Here is a 20,638-nt window from a genome sequence, read left to right on the forward strand (position 1 = left end):
CCACAAACCACACAACAAAAACCACAAACCCCACACCTCTGGACTTCAGCAAATGTGACAGCACAGACAGAAACCAGTATACACATTTTCCCTTCTTTTTAAAATGCCTTGCAATTGCTTTCACTATGCCACCACATAACTGATGAACAAATTCAATCTGTGATGTACTCAATATCTGGCTCACTCCCGAGGACAACCAAATGGCAGACAGTAGCTCTGCAATATGAGAGCTTATCTACCAGGAAACAGGTTACAACATCTGCTCAAATCCGAGAAGTCAAAAAAACCCTTATCCAAATTGCAACTAGGTCCTGCTCTGCCAGCAACTGCTACTGACAGCACAAACAAGAACTTGGAAGCTGAATTACCAGTCTTAGGACCCTCTTATAACACAAAAATGAAGTCCACAAAGTTTAAGGCAATGGCCTACAAATTTGTTCAATTTTCCTCTCATCTTCTGATACATTGACTCTTCATCTGCCTGCCCGACAGAGGATGCAGGATTGTGCTGTGAATATCCTGATGGGGCTTGTGGGTACTGGAATTCTGCGATGTGAGCAACCCACAGCTCTGCAGACAATGATCTGCTTCTCTAGGAAAGAACAGCTGCATGATGCTACCCTGAGCTTCACTTTCTCAGAGCACAGCTACCAGCTAACACAGCAGCATGAGGTTGCTAACCCAGTGCTTGACCCGCTGCAGCTGTGTCTGCTGCTCCAGTGATGATGCTACAAAGGCTTACACAGGCTTTACCAAAGAGAGGAAAACTGAATAGCCTGGCCATGAGACTACCTCCTGACCGGGACCTGAAACACCCATCTCTGACCATAAAATTTCTCATTACTCTGTTGTCAATGGGGAATATGAAAGCTGACAGCTTTCACAGCATTACCGCAAGGTATATCACAACTATTCTTTCCAGAACCTGTAGTTATTTCTTTCTTTTACATAAAAAAAATCTCTAAAGACTTTCAAATATCTTAGTCTGCTGTAATGCTATGTACAGAGTGACAGACAACTTCAGTTAGTATATGTGGATTTTTTCAAAGGCACACAGTACATACTCACCCTGTTTTCAAGGAGAGTACTTGTGCAGCACTAGGACAGTAGACTACTACATTAGCCCAGTGAAATAAGGAAAAAATATGCCTATATGTAAGTAAAATCCTCAAATTATGACAGTTTCCTAGAAACTTAATCTTCTTTTTAGTGTTTAATTATCTCCTTCATATACCTGTTCCCAATGATATATTACATGCTTACATTAATCTTCACAGAAATATAAGAAGAGGTACCTGGATTGTTTTCTTTTCCTTAGATTGTAATATATTTTCTTTTGCTAGCTTTAATTTTGTAATTAAAGTTCTCTCAATTGTTGCCTTTGGAATAGTGATCTGAAATTTATGTTACATTGCTGTCTTTCCCTGATACATTTTGTTCATTTTGCAGATTTCCTTGTCTTTTTCTGACTATGGGAATGCAGAGAGAGACAAATCATACTTGTGAATTTAAAACTAAGGCACAGGATACAAGAAAACTTCCTGTAATGCAAAGAAGACAACAAAGGTCTGATTGAGAAGACACTGTATTAAAGGTACCAGACACAAAGCATATAAGCAAACAAACTGCTTAAAGACCAAATAATGAATTTGAAGCAATTAATGCAGGACACTCCCTTAGAGCACCAGTACCTGTAGAAGAGATAAGAACAAGCCATAATGCACATTTCCGAGAAAAATTAATTTTGTCAGATCACGGACAAGGAGTAAACATCACTTGCTTAACCCTCTTTGCAAGACATTTTACAATTAATAATTGATATTAGGAAAAAGCATTGATGTATCCCATGGCAATTGCTTTTAAAGCAGACATGTACAGGTTTCTTCCCCTCATTCTAGTATACTAAAGACAACAGTAACAGAAACAAAATAAATAAATCTCTTCATCCTTACCTCTAGATTCTGGTGTTTTTTTTTTTTTTTTGTAAATAGATATGAAATATTTATTTCAGATACTGCTTAAGCTACATATAGTAAGGTATGTAAAAGAAAATTTCACTTTAAAATTGTATTTTTTTTAACATATGGAAACATTCCAGTAGTTTGATTTTGAGAAGCGTTTTGAATTTTTATAATCACAGTGCTAGAACATAAAAATGCTTTCACTTTGCAAGAGACAAAAAATGATGGAAACCTTAAGTACCTAAGAGAGATCAGAAAGACCTGTAGACACTTTGGCACTGCAGACAGAAAAAACTTCTTGAGAAAGTAGGAAAAGTGGCTTGGTCACAACAATAGTAAGAGGAAATTAAGGCAGCTGTATGACACAAGAGACAAAGCAGGAAATGAGTATAAGAAGAGAGGACACACATTTCTACCCTGTGGAACGACAGGGGACAGGATGGAACATTTAAGGCAGTGGCAAGGTTTGAATTTCCCCTTGCATCCTTTCTTTTTGTTTATTGACTGAATTCAGACCCTGAGACACAGAAATATAGAGGACAAATCACATTTGCACTACAGTGCTCAAATCTTTACTGCAAGAGAGTAAGAATATAATGCTTGCAAGCAATCTTGTGCTGAAGGCAAGGTACAGATCTCACATAAGACTGTCTTTGCCCTCTTTCCTTCCCCTAAACATTGCCTCTGAGTTTGGTGTGGTTTTACGTTTGTTTGTTTGTTTGTTTAAAGACAGAAATAGCTGAAAGTAAACTTCTGGCCATCTTTTTGTGCAAGAAACAATCCTGCAAGCAATTCTATGGAACAGAAAACTTTAAATATGTTTCAACTTTTTTCCCTTGTCAATACAAACACAGTACCTATAAATCTGGTTTCAAATATCTCTGTATTTTCCTGTCCTTTCCTGTATGACTTGAATCTGCAGCTCTGTACTTAGTCAAAAGGATACACTGGAAAAAAACATTTTGCAATCTTTACAATATTCACCAGATTTTTAAGGACTCATCTATACATTTTAGGACAGTCTTCTGAAACAGAGCCAGAAATTATTCCTCTAGTAAGGACCAAGTCATTTTTGGAAAGCTCTCAACAGTCTGCTTGTCCTCAACCCAAACACGCCATGAAGCATTACAGCAGGCCAAGCAACTACATTTACAGAGAAGGCTGTGTGGTTGCATACTGGACCCAAGGGAAACAACAGAACCAGCTAGACAATTCCATGACAATACTATGTACAAAGGTTTTCATATTTTTATATTATTTACATTAACTTGCAGGAGGCTAACCTCTGAATCAAAAACACCTTTAAGTTTATGGCAAGCAACACATCTTGTGCACATGTTAACTAAAACCTTAAAGTAAGAACTGGCCAGAGTCACTTTTTTTTACTTAAGAAATGTAATATGTTATCTTAACTCAAAGGAACAAACTACAAATTATTATTCTCCTTACTGAAATGTCTTAGAAAGGAGGGTGGAATGGAAGTGGGATGTGGTGTCCCTGAAAAGACAAACAATTCAACCTACCACACACATTGTGAGGTAAAACCAGAAGCAATGAGAAATTCCAGGATCACTCCTGGTACAGAAGAAATGAGATTGATTAAGTTGTTATTTTGTCTCCTTATCAAAGCTGGGAGTCCTGCTGCCTATTTTGGATAAGCAGCCATCTGCAAAACTTCACTAGCTTTTAAGTTACTCAGGACCACAATCTAAGTGCCAGAGAGTGTATTTCTGAAAAAAATAAACTCTAGAGTCAAAAGAGAATCAGTATGATATATGTATCTCAGTTTTTCTAATCAACTATGAAAATACAGCCATGTACAACATTTACTCTTTAATGAGGTCTAAATAACTATTAGATACTGTAGTAAGTTTCAACTTCAGGAAGAGCTAAGCCCAGAAAGAATGAAGAATACTACTCTGATCCAGTTCCTTCAAACAAACAAATAATTCTATCATCAAATAAATTTGTATCTACTTTCCTAAACTATAAACAGCTTCAGAAGTATTGAGGAAGAATTAACTTTTACAGAAGAAGAGCCAAAATGCCTTTTAAGTTTCACGCAGGAATTACAGTTTCTCTACCCGAAAAGGCAGCAGGATTGATAGCCCAACTGAAGTGCATCTACACCAACACACACAGCTGGGACAAATCTCGCCTTTGTTCTTGTGGAGGACTTCCACTTACCAGATGTTCGCTGGAAATACAACACAGCAGAGAGGAAACAGTCCAGGAAATTCTTGGAGTGTGCGGATGGTAGCTTCCTGACACAGACAGTGAGGGAGCCAGTAGGGAAAGCATCCTAATGAACCTGCTGTTTATGAACAGGGAAGGACTGGTGGGTGATGCTGGAAGCTGCCTTGGGCATCACAATATGATAGTTTTTGACTCTTGGAGAAGTAAGGAGGTAATGCCAGCAGAACTGCCATCCTGGATATCTAGAGGGTAGACTTTGGCCTGAGGAGGAGACTGGTGGATGGAATCCCTCGGGAGGCAGTCCTGAGAGACAAAGGAGTCCAGGAGGGCTGGATGTGCTTTAAGAAGGAAATTCTAAAGGCTCAGGAGCAGGCCTACGTGCTGAAAGATGAGCCAGCAAGGTAGGAGACCAGGCTGACTGAACAGAGAGCTTTGGTTGGAACTCAGTTGGGGAAGGAAAGAGTGTATCACCTTTGGAACAGGAGCAGGCAACTTGGAAGGACTACAAAGATGTCCTGATGTTATGCAGGAAGCAAATTAGAAGGGCCAAAACCCAGCTAGAACTTAATTTGGCTATTGCAATAAAAGACAACAAGAAAGGTTTTTCAAAATGCATTAGCAACAAAAGGAGGGCTAAGGAAAATCTCCTTCTAGTTTCACAAGGAAACATAGTGAAAAAGGATGAGGAAAAGGCAGAGGTACTTACAGCCTTTTTTGCCTTAGCCTTTGATAACAAGTCCAGTTTTTCTCAAGGTACCCAGATCCCTGAGATGGAAGACAGAGATGGGGAGCGTAATCTAGGAAGAAAGGGTTAGAGACTTGCTTAAGTCCGTGGGACCTAATGGCATCCACCCATGGATACTGAGAGAGCTGATGAAAAAGCTAGCCAAGTCACTTTCCACCATTTACCACCAACCCTGTTTAACCACACAGGTCCCAGTTGATTGGAAGTTCGCAAATGTTACACCCCATGTACAGGGAGGGTTGAAAGGAGGATCTGGGGAACAACTGATGCCTGGAGAGGCTACCTGGAACAGAGGCTAGACAGTGTTAAAGGGATAAAATAGGTATTTATTAAAAAGCCTTCAAAGGATTCACCTTGGGCAGCACAAGAGCCTGGTTGTGGCTCTACCCAAGATGGACAACAGGTCATGAGTTTTCACACTTTTATAAGTTTTGGTCCAATTGCCTATTGGCGTTAATTGTCCAGTTACAGCTTCAGGTTATGAAGTCCCATCCTCCCAGATTGCTCTCCTCAATTTGCCACTGTTTATACCTTTTTTGGGCCTGAAGCTGCAAGGGTGTCCTTGGTTCCCAGGCTGGTAAAGGATTGTTTTGTCTAACTAAATTGTGAAGAGAACTTGCTAACACTTTATCTGAAGTTCAGAGTTATATACTAATGCAGTACAGAATCTGAAAAACATGAAAGCTAAAACTTAAGGCATCACCACAGGCCTGTGAGCCTGACCTCTGGGATGGGGAAGGTCATGGAGCAGATCATCCTGAGTGCCATCACACAACAGACAGAGAACAAGCAGGGGATAAGGCCCAGACAGCAGGGGTTTCTGAAAGGCAGGTCCTGCTTTACCAACCTGATCTCCTGTGTCAAGGTGACCTGCTGGGTGGATGAGGGAAAGGCTTTTGATGTTGTCTACCTGAACTTCAATAATGCCTTTGACATTGTTTCCCACAGCATCCTCCTGGACAAAGTGACTTCCCATGATGGTGTACTCTTTGCTGGGTAAAATCTGGCTGGATTGCTGGGCCTAGAGAGTGGTGGTGACTGGAGTTACATCCAGCTGATGGTCAGTCATCAGTGGTGATCCCTAGATCTCAGTACTGGGGCCAGTCCTGTTTAGTTTCTTTATCAATAGTCTGAATGAAGGGATCAAGTGCATCCTCAGCCAAGTGTGCAGGCAACACCAAGTTGTGTGGGAGTGTTGATCTGCCAGAGGACAGGAAGGCTCTGCAGAGGGATCAGGGCAGGCTGGATCAACGGACTGAGGCCAACTGTGCATCTCAACAAGGCTCAGTGCCAGGTCCTGTACTTGGGCCACAACAACCCCAGGCAGCACTACAGGCTGATGGAAGTGGGGCTGGAAAGCTGCACAGCAGAGTAGGACTTAAGAAGGTTGGCTGACAACAGCTGAACATGAGCCAGCAGTGCCCATAAGGCCAGTGGCATCCTGGCCTGTATCAGCAGTAGTGTGGCCAGCAGGACCAGGCAGAGATTGTCCCCCTGAACTTTGCACTGGTGAGGCCACACCTCAAGTGTCCAATTTTAGGCTCCTCAGTACAAGAAGGACACTGAGGGGCTGGAGTGTGTCCAGAGGAGGGTAATGAAGGGTCTGGAGTCTTACAGGGAGAACTTGAATGAGCTGGGGTTGTTTAGCCTGGAGAAAAGGAGGCTGAAGGGAGACCTTATTCTCTTTACAACTACCTAAAAGGAATCTGTGCTGAGGTGGGGGGTCAGTTTTTTCTCCCAAGTAACAAGAGCAGATAAAATGGCCTGAAGTCACACCAGAAGAAGTTTAGATTGGATATTAGGAAGAATTTCTTCATTGAAATGGTTCTCAAGCAATGGAAAAGGCTGCCCAGAAAAGTGTTAGAATCTCCACCCCTTGAGGTACTTGAAAAATATGTAGATGTGCTGCTTAGGGACAGGTTTAGTGACAGACATGGCAGTGTTAAGTTAATGGTTGAACTCTGTGATCTTAAGAGTCTTCTCCAACCTTAAAGATTCCATGATTATCATTCGACAATCTACAATCTTTTAATGCCCATTTTTATCTCCATGGAAGTGTCAAAGGCTTCCATTTTAGAAGGGGCTTGTATCTGCCCAAATTTTATTTGAACATAGACATGTTTCAGCATTGTAAATGTGTATATGACAAGAGTCAATACTGATGATCAGTATTCTCTCTTTCCAATCTTCTGTATGGTCCTAATGGACAGCAAAGGAGCAGGAAGCACGAACGACAGAGCACCAGTCATTAGAAAAGAGGTTGAGTCTTTTCCAACCCACACAATGCCTGGAGACAAATGCCCTTTAAACTGGTACTTCCAAACACAGAGGAAGTTTCTTTATCTTCTTCTTATCAATCACCAATTTTTCTCTAAAAAATCACTTGAAAATGAAGGTATTCCTGGATTTCTTAAACCAACTTTAGATCTTTCTACCCTGATGAGTAACATATGGAGAGACAGGATATCCTGCACTTTAAAGACAAATTTCTTTTTCTTTGTGATATAGACATAACTAAATCCTTCTCAATGTATTTATAAAAACTGCAGCAAATGTCTGCCCACAGCAGAAAACAAATCTTTCCTCAAGACAATATAAAAATTCAATTCTCCCTGGCTGTCTACAGACCAAAGCACACCTTAAATATTTCTGCCATAGCAGAGGTAATTCACTGCAAGAACAAAATTCACCAAACTTTGGTTGTGGTGATACTGATAGTGTTACTTAACACAGCAGTTACAGGTCAATTGTCTCAGAAGTGAATCGAAACTATTGAGGTGCACAGTACTAACAGTCTGGTATGTTCTTTTGTACTCCTCTGACCACACAGTAAATCATTCCAACTTCCTAAACCAGAGAAAAAACTAGATCACAGAATAGCTTTTTACTTTGACAAACTGACTCTGTCTATAATGCAAGCTACCATGAGAACCAAACATAACTAAAGGATCCAGCACTAAACTCTTGCCTGGAAACTGAGAAGGGGCAATTGTCTCTGTCACATGAAACTACACCCTTACTGGACTTCAAGCACTAAGGAAATTGCACCAGAAGATCCTCACATTTGACTCCATGTATTTTCATATTAGACTATGTTCCCATTCTGCTGCACATAATAAAACCTGTCTCAGCCCAGAAGGAGTTTTCCACTAATACTCACCTTTAGGGTTTCATGTAGTACAGAATACTGCAGATTTGTTCTGGTCAATAAATTACTGTGAAGACATGCATTTCTAATTTGCAGTTATGTTTCTAAAATTATTAAATTATAGATGGAGTTAAAGATGTCTATTGACTCAGTACTCACAGTCCTGAACTGTTCACACTCCCAACCCCCTTTGGCAGTACAAAGGCAGGAAACTGCAGAGTTTAAGGTTCAGGGAGCACTGCTCACTGCAGTGGAAAATGACTGCTTTCATCACTGAATGTAAAAACAACATCTCTCTAAACCTTTGAAAGGAAGCTCTACTACACAACTGAGGGATACAAGCTTTAGTTGGTTCATACCTGCAGCTACACGCCTCCCTCCAGCCGTTCCAGTCTTCACTCTAAAAGATAAGGAAAAACACACATTGAGGACTCCAGAGCTAACATTAGGTAATAACAATCATTACATGAACTCCACCTGGGGTAAAGCACTGAGGACTGGCAAAGCGAAGCATATTTCCAATAACAGAACTCATCATGAGGTTGTAACGACCCTAGACAAGAGTCAAAACTGAAGTTGCACATTTCAAATAAACAGGGTAAATGAAAGGGTGCACAAAAACGGACTGCAAACACAACATGGCTGAAGACAGAAGTCTTAGAGCTTCCTAGCAATGTTCAGTGGACTTATGCCACCTATCTGGCTTTTTGGCTGTCACAGAAGCAGATACCAACTGCAGTAGCCAAAATCCTAAACTGATGTTATTTTGACAAGCTGCAGCACTAAGAGATGACCACGAACCTGCAGAGGGGAACTCTAATGTATGACTGCATAAATAGAAAGGTATCAAAAAGAACTGAAATAGGGAACACAAAATTGAACAACACAAGGAAAAATGTTATTTCTACATCTTAAGCAAATGATCAGATTTTCTGTACTAGCATCTCATAAACTGGAGATGCTATGTCATGATTCAGAGTTCTCTTTTTGCAAACTCAGTAACAGACTCTCAACACAAGCCAGTCCACATTTAAAAACCAACTTGGGATTTTTTATTTGTGAGGTTTCTTGACCTTTCTTCCCCCTCAAATAATTTATTCTCTGCCTCCTCCTGGGTTATTTTGCAGAACTACACTCACGTCAGTCTAGCAGCATTTTACAGAAAATTCAAATCTATTTACTTACCTATAGTTACCAAATTAAAAACTGCATCCACCAGCAAGGAGAAAAATTATACAGAGCTATCTAAATTTTTTTTAGTAAGTGAGAATAAGTGAGCCACAACCTCTTCTAACTTGACATGTAATATACTTGGTTATTTATCACATGCACTTGTGCCCTCTTTTTCAAAGGGAGATCTCTTGAGAATTTTCAATACTTCTAAATTCTTCCTATTTGTTCAATTTATTTAACAAAGGACTAAAGCCTCTAAAGGAACAAAGAATCTTAAGAACAAAATTAATTTTCTTATAATATTTACTGAAAACAAAACCCAATCCATGAATCCTGACAAACATAACGCAGTTATATGAAATGTGCATTTTCAAAATTACGAATTTTGCTTTCCTAAAATATTACTCAAAACTGACTATTGTTCATGAACACTTTACACATTTATTTCTGTTCTGTTTCACAACAACATTCTGGATTATGAAGCTCCAATCAGAGATTAAGGCAAATGTTACCTTAAAACACTTCTTCCACCTCAGCCAGATTCCTCTGCTTTTCTGAAGTTTAATTACAAAATATTTGTTTATGGACAAAAAAATGGTCTCAGATTCCTGCTAACAGACCTTCTTCATGCCTAACTTTTAATGTCTTCAAAACAACATGCAACATGAATTTTTTGCTTACATGTTAAGTTATACTCCTTTGATAATCAGCTTTCAGAAAAAAAAAAATGAAATACACAGTTACTTGATTTTGTGAATGCTTAGGAATATCTATATAAACAACTTTTTGATGTTAAAAAGAAAATCTTCACTTTGCACATGTAACTGTAACCCTAGTGAATTAATTTAAAAACTTCAAAGAAACCAAAAGTGAAGGAAACATAGCCAGAGGAACCCATAACTCTTGGATACCTTTGGGGAAAAGTATACACTTCACTGAATCAAAGGCAAAATCCAAGACAATAAAAACTTTAAAAAAACAAGCAGCAAATCTGACAATTATGTGTACAAAGCCTGGGAGAGTGCTCTTAAATCACAAATTGTTTTAGTATGGTTTATTTAATTGCATGCAGAACATAAATACCCTGAATAATTTATTCAAGTTTATGCATCAGACAAACCTGGCCCAAAGGCCAAAGAATCTGACAACTTTTTCTCAGGAAAAATTGGTTCTTAGATCCCTCAGATTAAGGTTTAGACATATATACAGCTGAGTGCTGCTAGCCATGTGTGCAGCACAGTCACTTCTGTAATTAACTGATGGGGCAGTAAGGTCTTGTGCAAAGTAGGTTCTCTCCAGCCAGCATTTGATGCTGATAGCCAGCTGGTTTCCTAACTGCATGAGTGTTCTTAGTGCAGTCAGCAAAACAATTAATGGGGTAAATTCAGATCTCTCATCATAGCTTTTATAAAAATTTTCCTGAAGTTGTCCCCTGACTAAGGTGTGGCAGCTGAGTACAGTTGTCACTTTCAACTACTGCACAAAGCTGGGAGGAACTACTGTGACCTACCTGAGTATTCCACACAGAAAAACAGTTTTAATGCTTAGATTTAATGGCCCTGCCAGATCTAAAGGTGACAAAATATACTCTCACTGATGAACAGTTGCAACTTTTGATATGCAATATAATATAAATAGAACTGCAGCTGATAAAGAAAACAAGTGGCTCTATCCACTAAGTACTAGACAAAGGATATGAGCCCAATAAATCTAGTAATACTGCTTTTCTACTAAGTAGTAAAACTTCTGTCTCACCAGCGGCTCAGACCATCTAAGAGAATATCAGATCATTTAATGGATTCTGATCAATAAAATTACTGTCACGGTCAGCACTTTGTCTAGACCAGTTAGTTCTGATTTCTCATTACACTTTCCAGGAACTAATATTTAAGGGATGTCAAGGCTACCATTGGCAATTAAAGAGGCCAACAGATCAAACAGACCACATAGCTCAACCTCAGGTACATCCTGGCGTCAACAGTCTCTCACATAAATCAGCATTCGGTCTGGACTCACTGCAGAATTACATACTTTTAGGAACCCATTTGACCAATAATGAAAATTTGAAAATATAGCAAGAACTAGTTCTTTGGAACAAGTACAGGAGGGAGATAACAAGGCATCAAAGAGCGATGGAGCAAGTGCAGGACACAGACGACGAACCCAACCGAGAGTCCCACACAAACCAGAGAAGTTTCAATCACTGCACAGCTCAGGACAAAACACACTGAAAGCATCACACACAACAGAGAGAGCAAGGGGAAACTCCTATGGTATAAAAACCTTACCAGAGAAGGAGATGTACTTTTTTATCTGAGAAGTGCCCTTCTACTGCAACCTTTATGCCACCCAAACCTCTCAGCACCAGAAGCTACTTGTTCAGTGTGAGGCCACAGCTCAGTCACTACGCTTGCTCAGTTTGTTTTGGCAGACAGAGTCAAACACTGTTTTTCTCAGGGCTGCCAGCACAAATACTAAAGGGTACACAGGGTAGCAGACAAACTTTACAGTTAGCAAGTTGAATTACTCATGACAGTATGTTCTACTACAAGAATGTAAGTTTTTAACTTTAGATGTAATAGGAAGAACAGAATGAAGAATAGAAGAGGTGCATACTCTGGGACCACTGCAGATAAAGACAAAAATACAGGAAAACCTTTAAAATGCTATGCTTCAAGTTACTCTAACCAGGTAATCATAAAATATTTAAGATTTGGGATGTTGATCTTATTTGCAATGTCTGTTCCATTTACAGCCCAAACACCTCCAAGACTGATCATTAAGTCTTAAAATCCCAAATGAAAGTGTCAAAGACACACTTGAACAATGCAAACCAATCCTAAGATCTACTGTTGAAAACATGGGACTAGGGCTTAGAATACATAATTTCTATGATTAACTATGTGGCTGAATAGTAACTTTTTGGTCCCAGGAGTTTCCATTTGTACAATATGGACAAATATGTACAAAGAAATAATAATATTTTTTTTTTGTGAAAAGGTATTTTGAAAACTAGTGACAGAATGTATTTAATCAGTGGCAGGAATATCATGACAACTGTGATGTTTACAGTTGCATCTCAACTTCACAAAAAAAATTTCTACAAAACATCCATCTGTTAATAAAATCCAAAGAATCTCACCAACAAAAGATTTTAGCTTGCTATCTCTCGTCAGATTATGGTATTAAGGGTCTCTCAAAATATACCAGGAATTGCAAATTGAGAAGGTACAAACTAAATCAAGATTTCATTTGCTTTTTGAATGAAGGTCAGAAAGCCTGCATTCATGTTTTGCTGTATGGAGACCCTACATGCCACAGGAAGACCTGTCACATACAGGAGAGTTTGGTCCTCTTTTGGGTAAAAGACTGAGTTTTAATGAACACAAACAACATTCTCAATTTAACCACTAAGCTTACTCCTAGAAGCAACTGAACTTTAGCTGAACTTTAACAATCTCATCCATCTCAGCCACAAGATTCAAACACTAACACTTTTGATTTACCTATCTTTAAAGGCAAGGTAAAAAAACCTCAGTGGGGAAACCACCCCTGCGCAATGTTTAGACAGACACAGCTTGCATGGCTGTGTTAAAAATTCAAGATACTTACACACCTTTTTCTGATTGTACAAAAGGGAATAGATTCAAAAGCAGACAGAGAACAAGGATGTATTGCAGCTCCCTCACAAAGATCTTCAAATGCAATCACTATTCTGTATTGCCACACCTAAAATGCCAAAGGAGGACACAGTGTACATGGCTGTTTCCAGCATCTACTGCTAGCTTCAGGAGGAAAATAATTTTGAGGTGTTGTCCCAATTTTGAAAGATCAGAATTGAATGTTATACAAAATTCTGAGTAGGTCTGAAATTCTGTATTTGCAAAATGTTGAAGTATAAACATTTTTATTTTATTTCAAAGAAGCACAGCTAAGAAAGACTGATTTACCTGAAGCTTGTATGTGTCTTGCTTGGCTTATATTAGACAAATACTTGCCATGAACTCTACCGTGCAGAATCTGCCATTGCCACGCCTGCAAACCAAAGAGTAAAAATATGCTCAATTATTTTTATCTTCATTTTGTAACAGGCACACGGTAAATCCTTTGCAGAAGTAAATGGATTCAAATTACACTAATTTACATCTGCAAAGAACTGGAGTTACTGCTCTGTTATAAGCAATGAATATTGATTCAAATCACTTTTAGCAGCAAATAGTTTTCATTAACACTTGAAGAGATTTAATATTGGGTGTATAAAGCTGAAGCTTTAAAAAATATTTCATACTATTTCTTTTTCTCCATCAGAGGCAAATGCTGGCATTACTGTGGGAACATTGACTTAGGAATGGCCCACTTCTGCTCTAAAACACAAATTTAATAAAATGTAACCATTTCACCATAAAGCAGTTCTTACTAAACTTCTAGTCCAGATCTCTGAAGGCTTCTCATTTGTCATCATTTGTATACACTTTGATTTCTTTTTTGTACAATTTACTTCCCTCTTTGGTATCTTTATATAGTATCTGAAACATACAACTGTAAATGATACAGAAAAACTGTATTTTTAAAAAAAATCTGCATTCATTTATGATCTACTGAAAACATGAATACATGAACACGTGCCATGAAGCATCATTTTTGTGTCTACCAATCACAAATGTAATGCTGGATGTGTGGAGAAGTGTCAATGTACTTTGTTTGCCAAGAGCTAGAGGGTCAGTACTTGCTTCAAGTCTTATACATGTATTTTCAGATTCACTTACACACTTATCCATCAATCCATTTCCATTCACTTTTACTGGAAGGCGCAGTATGACATCTTCTAGGAGTCTTCCAGTACTAGCAGGAAGAGACTCCATGGACTTTATGGCAAAAACAAGTGCTATAATACTTTGGTTGCATGAGCATGCAGAACAGACATAAAATAAATATCTTTCTGGATTCTCTATACCTCATGCCTAGATTTTGGAGGCACCTTATACTTCCAAAACCTTACAATCTATGTGGCACATAATTTTCTCTCTGCGCTCATATCAGAAAAGCCCACCAATTTCTTCCCAAATGAACAGCAGGCTTTCTATACAGCAGTATCAAACACAGCATGTACCAAATACTGCATTCATTAGGAAATATGCTAAGACAACATTTAGGACTTCCCTGTCTAGAACCAAATTACATGTGCCCCAGCAGGCAACATAGGCAAACAATACTCACTATTTTCAGGTTATACAACTGAGAAGACTGGATATGAGCTTTCCATAAACATTGAGTAGAAACGGGGAAGAAATACAAAGGAATAGATTGAGATACTCTTGCTATAGATCCAACTTAAGCTAGTGCTCTTGCCAAAAGAATAGTGCACAACTCTTTTGTCACCAACTGTCCATCCCCACCTCCGTGTACAAGCCTGAGAAAGGAAACGGTCAAAGTGTGATCTTGTCCACCACCACAAACAGGAAAATAATGGTTTTAATCCAGACATGCTCTGAGATCCAATTCACTGCACAAGCACAGAGATGCTCTTGGTAGCACAAAGGAAAGGAAAAATGCACAAAAAATGGCACAAGCCTCTTTAGGAGCAATACTGGCAAGTGCTCATTTAAATTACCCATGGAACTAGATCATCAGATTTAGGTACTGAATTTCACACAGTTAAATCTCTACTGATTGATCCTTTTTAAAGGCCTCAAGTGATAAACAAGGGTTCCATCACTTCTGTTAAGAAATCACTGTGCTTGTAAGAACTATATACATGTCCTTCCATATAAACATCTTCACTGTTCCACTTCTTTGCCAGTGGACAGCCTCAGATATTAGAGACATGTCACTCCGTATTCTTGATTAAACAATATGATTTAACTTCTTAACATCACAAGTAAATGTTTTTTCCAACTTTCATTTATTCTTCCTGGAGCTTAATACCTGTAATTACTTTACAATAGCAGTTTTAAGTTCCATCAATTTGAAATGCACACTGGAATTAATTCAAAATTCCTGTAATCTTTCCATATGTCCACTCTTAACCTAACATTATTATTTAACTGTATAATTATAATATTTTTAAATATAAATATAAAAAATTTTAAAGGGCTTATTTTTGTAAAAAAAATGAAAAAATAGCAGAAGGGCAAGAAGAAAATAAAAAATTATGCCTTCCTATGGTATTTCATTACCTTCAAAGGGCATCAGACAAAGTTAATTTGTCTCCCATCCTGATTAAATCTTTTCTGCAGACAGGGTAGCACAGTCAAGACAGAACGGATTATGTGGTATTCTCCCTTAAACACAAAAGTATATACAGCAAACAAGATTTCCTGTCTTGACAGCTTGGCTTAGCTCTGAACAATGTCACTTTCCCATATATTGCCTTTAGGAAGATTCTAACAAAATGGTATGACTGAAATTCCCCAGTGCCATGCCACTACTCAAATGCCCTTGCTGCACATGTATTTATTATTTATTCAGAGTTCTGTCCATTTATCATGGCATCTTTCACAGTACAGAACATGCAATAGTGTACACTTCCAAGAGGCCTTTGAAACTGCCTTAATCATATTCCTGCTCCACAAGACTACTTGGAAGAAAAGGTGAGTATGCTACAAGAAAACACTTGAAAGCCAAGGAGTCATAAAACTCCAATCACTGGGCTCAAACAGTACCAAGATTTACTTTCAACTGGTAACTTGTATAAAAGAAAGGTTATCTCTAGGGAGTCAGCAATTGGAGAAGTGGGAAGACAGGTGGGCAGACGACCTAATTCTAGCAGAGGATGTCAGAATTAGGCAAAATACCAAGACATTTCAGGTAACAAGCTTAACATTCCACAGGCTGCATATTTACAACAAATTCCATAGGTTTTCCACACGAAGATGAAAAAAACTACTGCAGTGTGTTCCTGTTAAACAGAATGATCAGAAAACAGCCACACAACTAAACTGCTTGAGTTCAATCAGTTCAAGAAGATGGCTCTCTGTCACACCTCAATCACAGGTTCCTGCCTGCAGACATCAGTACAATCCAGACATTGCCAGACAGCTGAGATGCACCAATTTGCCTCCAAAATGTCCTTCCAAATTCAAGAGGCACACAGCTTTCTCAGGAGAAAATACACTGAAGATACTGCAGTGGTAGGAAAGAAAAATAATTAAAACTGAGTTTATGGAATGTGATCCTCAAGTAAAAAGGCAGACTCTTCCTAAAATCAATTTCACAACTGAAACAATGTTTTCCTCTCTCAAATTCCAGAAACAAAAGGCTGATACCTATTTGCACAGATATTCAAAAGACAGCAGAATTTTTAAGGAGACAGTATTTCTTAAAATTCAGAAGTACCCTATAAACAATTGCCCTCTTTCTCCATCTTAGAAAATTATTGCCACAGTTAATGGTGTATTCAATTGCTGCCACTATTTTGACCACCTTTCTGCTACTCAAATAAGATTGTATCAACAATTTACTACAGTGTAGCAGCTAACAGACTTTCTGCACTATTTGTTCATCTGATCTACTATTTAAAAAAGCAATTGTGAATGGTCATCCCACTGTGTGCAGGGCCTTAATACAAAGTTTACGCAAGAACACAGACCGGGAAGTCTTAGCTGCAAGTTTGCAGCCCTTCCTAACAAGGTATTTCCTACAAGGCCCATCCCTGAACACCAACTCCCAATTCCAAACTAGGCAGGCCAGGGTCTAGCTCCTCATTAATCCCCATTGCCCATAACAAGCAAAGACACACTCAGATCTTCCAGGACAGGATCTAGCTTTCATTAATCTTCAAGGCAGACAGTGACAACAGACCTTTTATGGAAGGATACAGGCCTTGGCTAATCACTCCCCAAAGCAGGAAGGGAGGTTAAAATCCTCACCTCAGAAGACAGCAGCTTTTTTGGAGAGATTAAATCCGTGTCTTTCTGATGTCACTGCCACCCACTACAAACTGTCCCTGCAAGACAATTCCTCCATTTCCAGTCCCTAGAGTACCAAACTTGGATAAACTACATTTTACAAAAAACCCAACGTCCACAAACAGATCACCTTTCACTTGGAACACCAGCCATTCCTAGAGACAGACAGACAGACAGACGGATGTAACAGAGACTATAAGCCGTGGCTCTCAATTGTGCTCAGCAAATGCCCACCAGGCCAGCCACACTGCCTGGTGAGCCAGTGTGCTCTGCTGGACAAATATAGAAAGCAGAAAGTGGAACAACCCTTTCAGCAGAAGAGATTCTGCTCAGCTCCCCGAGAGGGAGGAGCAGGAGCTGAACCAGCCAAACTGCTTTACCCATACATGGTCTCTGAAAGAGCCCATTGCTAAGACAAGTTCCTTTACACATGCACACCCTCATTCACTGTCACACCGTGCAAGGAAAGAAAACAATTAAAGTGTACAAGCCTAAAGGAGTTACTGTTTTGAAAGGAGTTCCAACTCCACTTTGCTTGTGCCCACCTTAATAACACACAAACTTCTAATACTGTTCACCAACAAAATTTGGGCAGCAACCCAGAAACAAGACAAAAATATTCCTGCTAGGGAATCCCCACATCCACCAGCATTTCAATTAACTACTGAACTAGTAAAGTCTTCCTTATTGCTTTTGGACACACACATCCACATATAAAGTTCTTGGTTTGACCTTCTCCCCTCTCTAGCCCAAATTGAATTACAGGAATCTTTTTAAACCCTTCTCCCTTTTCAAGTATTGTCCTAGACCAAGAAGCATGACCTTTCTCATTGGTTGATACTAATTACTATGGTGACCTGCTGCTTCTTGTCTACTTTCCCTGTAGTCCTTTTTGCCAGTGTTTAAACACTAAACCTTTTCCTATGCATTCTTCTTAAAACCAGAAAAAATGCACTTCTGTGCAGCATCCTCTTCTCTCCCACCCACCCCACCTCTTTCACATTCTGGTGCAGAAAGAGCAGAGTAAGTGTAATTGGAGACCCAAATCCCTAGGTCTTCACAGAAACAAACAAACAAACAAACAAACAAACAAACAAACAAACAAAAAAAACCGCACCCAAAAACCCCACAACTTTAAAGAAATGGCAATCTATTTCTTTTCTAGTACAAAACTAAAACAGTTTTCAAACTCAAAAGCAGCATCATTTATATAAAAAAAGCATAATTTTTTATGAGTGATTTATTTCCATATGCTGCTGCCTATTGCTTCTCCTTGGTGTATCCCACATTTATGTGGTGATACCAAACTACTTTACAGGAGCTACCAGGAAAGTTCTTTCATACAAGTAAGTGGAAGCTGCAACTTCCAGCTGTATCAGGAACGCAGCAGCCAATTTAGAACTCAGAGAAGCACACTAGTCAGGTAGCTTTGTTAATGCCATGTGCAAGTAGATACAAAATTCCAACCAATAATCCTGATATTTTTTCAATTTTCTTATTACTGAGATAATGGTTTAGGCTCCCTGCAAATTCAAGAAGACAAGAGCATACACATTATTAGCTCTACACTTAAACACAGCCTAAATTACATTCCTTACAATAAAGGATCAAGACTGTGTGTCCTATCTTGCTTCCCAAGAAATGCTTATTAAACATAGTCTTGAATGAAAAAAATAATTGTAAACCCAAAGAAATTCCAAAGCAAATTCTGCATTAGACAAATAGTGTCACAGCAGCTTCTACACTGTGAAATACAGACAGTACTACCTACAGCCCCTCTCTGACAGTGATCATATTCTGGAAGTGAATGCGTAATCCAGAGTGTAACATGGGTGGCTTTAGTCCATAAATATCAGAATATTCTCACCTAACTTTTCCTAAGTCTCCAATGCATATAATCATAGATTTCTGAGCAGTCAAAACTGCTTTAGAAAAGTAAATATACAATCCTTTTTCTCCCCAAAAAGATTTTGCATATTGATATTTTCAAAGGTATCACTTCTAATATCACTTAGGACCATGCGAAGAATTTTTACTGTTTCAACTCATGCTCAATTGTGCTGCACATTTGCACAGTCATTGAACAATCGTGCAAGAAAAAACAACCAACAAAACACCATGAAGAAATACAACTCATCACTAAGCTGACCTGTCATCCAAGTATTTTTTTTAATTCAGAATTTTAAATGGAGAACAGAAAATTTTTGAAGATAAATAACAAAGAAATACAGGTAAGTAGGCAAAAAGTATTTTCAGATGGTGCTCTGCTTTGGAATACAAAACTATAAATTAGAGAATTACATCTACATTGTATTGTGCCTACACAAAATGCAAAAGCTAAATGTGATGTTCAAAATACATTCTCTCTTCCTGAAAGATCAATGTCATTGCCTTCTGAAGAAACATTTATCAAAACTCTATCTTGTCAGATTTTGCAGAGATACTAAGATGCCTGGTGTCCATCCTGCAAATCTCTACATATATTAAGAAAGATGCTATTGGTTTTGTATGTACAGTCGGACATTGTCTGCTAAGTGCCTGATTTGAATTACAAACTCCTCTGCTTTGGAAAAGGCAGACATGAATATTCCCTTTCCAACAGAGTCTAAAAAATTTGTGGATTGCATGCCTACATTGGAATATCTTTTGAACTGCATAGTTTGGGACAAAAATAGCAAAGAATATGCAAGGCTTCAGTGAAAGCCTGAATTTTAAGTGGTAAGACGTTTGAAGGACAACAGTTTTACTTTGACATGTGAAATACTGAAATCTAGTGGATAACAGCTGCATAATTTTTGTGAAAGGTGCCACACAAAACAGCCTGCAGACAGGAGCGAAAGCCACCTGAAAGAACAGTTTTGATAGTGGTGTAAAAAAGAAGCCAAGGTTCTGAAAAACTCCAATTAATTTAAAGTAAAAACAATGTAAGACAGTCACTGAGTTCTTATATGAATTGAGAGAGCATTCAGTTCTGAGAGAATACAGAACATGCAAGCATTAAAGAAAATGCTCTGCAAAGGAAAGCCACCAGCATGACATCAGATATTCAACCAACATCCATCCTCTCATCCACATGCTCATTCAAGATCTCCTTGAGGTGTCCTGCTGCAAAGGACTAAGAACCCAAACTGCCTGCTCATTTGCATGGATTTCAGCAACACTCAAGCTTGTTATTCCACACTATATTACAATTTAGTCAAACCAATGTAAAAATCCCAGAGCAATACAGTTTCAAGCCCAGTTTACATAATCTTAAATTTACCTGGGGGTTTACCACTGCAAGCCAAGCCATTAAATCAGTTATAAATCTACTCTAAATTGGTAAATACTCATTATCAAAACTCGCTGTTTGTCAGTTTGCCACTAATACTCTGCCTCTAACAGAGCAGCCCATAAGCCAGCACACCTTTTCTAAAATCAAAATAAAAAGATAGACCATGCTATATACTAAGTATACTGAAGATACAAGGGTAACATGCATACTTGAGACAGACAAGACAGCTTGTGG

The 20,638-nt window shown here is 38.7% G+C and overlaps 1 protein-coding gene across 9 annotated transcripts in view; it reads right to left on the bottom strand.

Annotated features, from left to right (window-relative positions):
- The window catches only part of CELF1 (CUGBP Elav-like family member 1), a 61,101-nt gene that overhangs the window by 36,452 nt on the left and 4,011 nt on the right, over nucleotides 1-20,638 (bottom strand). For 8 of the 9 annotated variants that reach the window (XM_083862934.1, XM_083862933.1, XM_083862932.1 and 5 more), the window contains exon 2: nucleotides 8,410-8,450. The gene's annotated coding sequence lies outside the window, so the exon portion shown is untranslated. Of the gene's footprint in view, nucleotides 1-8,409; nucleotides 8,451-13,173; nucleotides 13,239-20,638 lie in introns of those variants that run through there. The other variant, XM_083862926.1, reaches the window with a different exon arrangement.

Source organism: Zosterops lateralis, assembly GCF_965231275.1.
Source record: "Zosterops lateralis genome assembly, chromosome: 6".
Lineage (NCBI taxonomy): Eukaryota > Metazoa > Chordata > Aves > Passeriformes > Zosteropidae > Zosterops > Zosterops lateralis.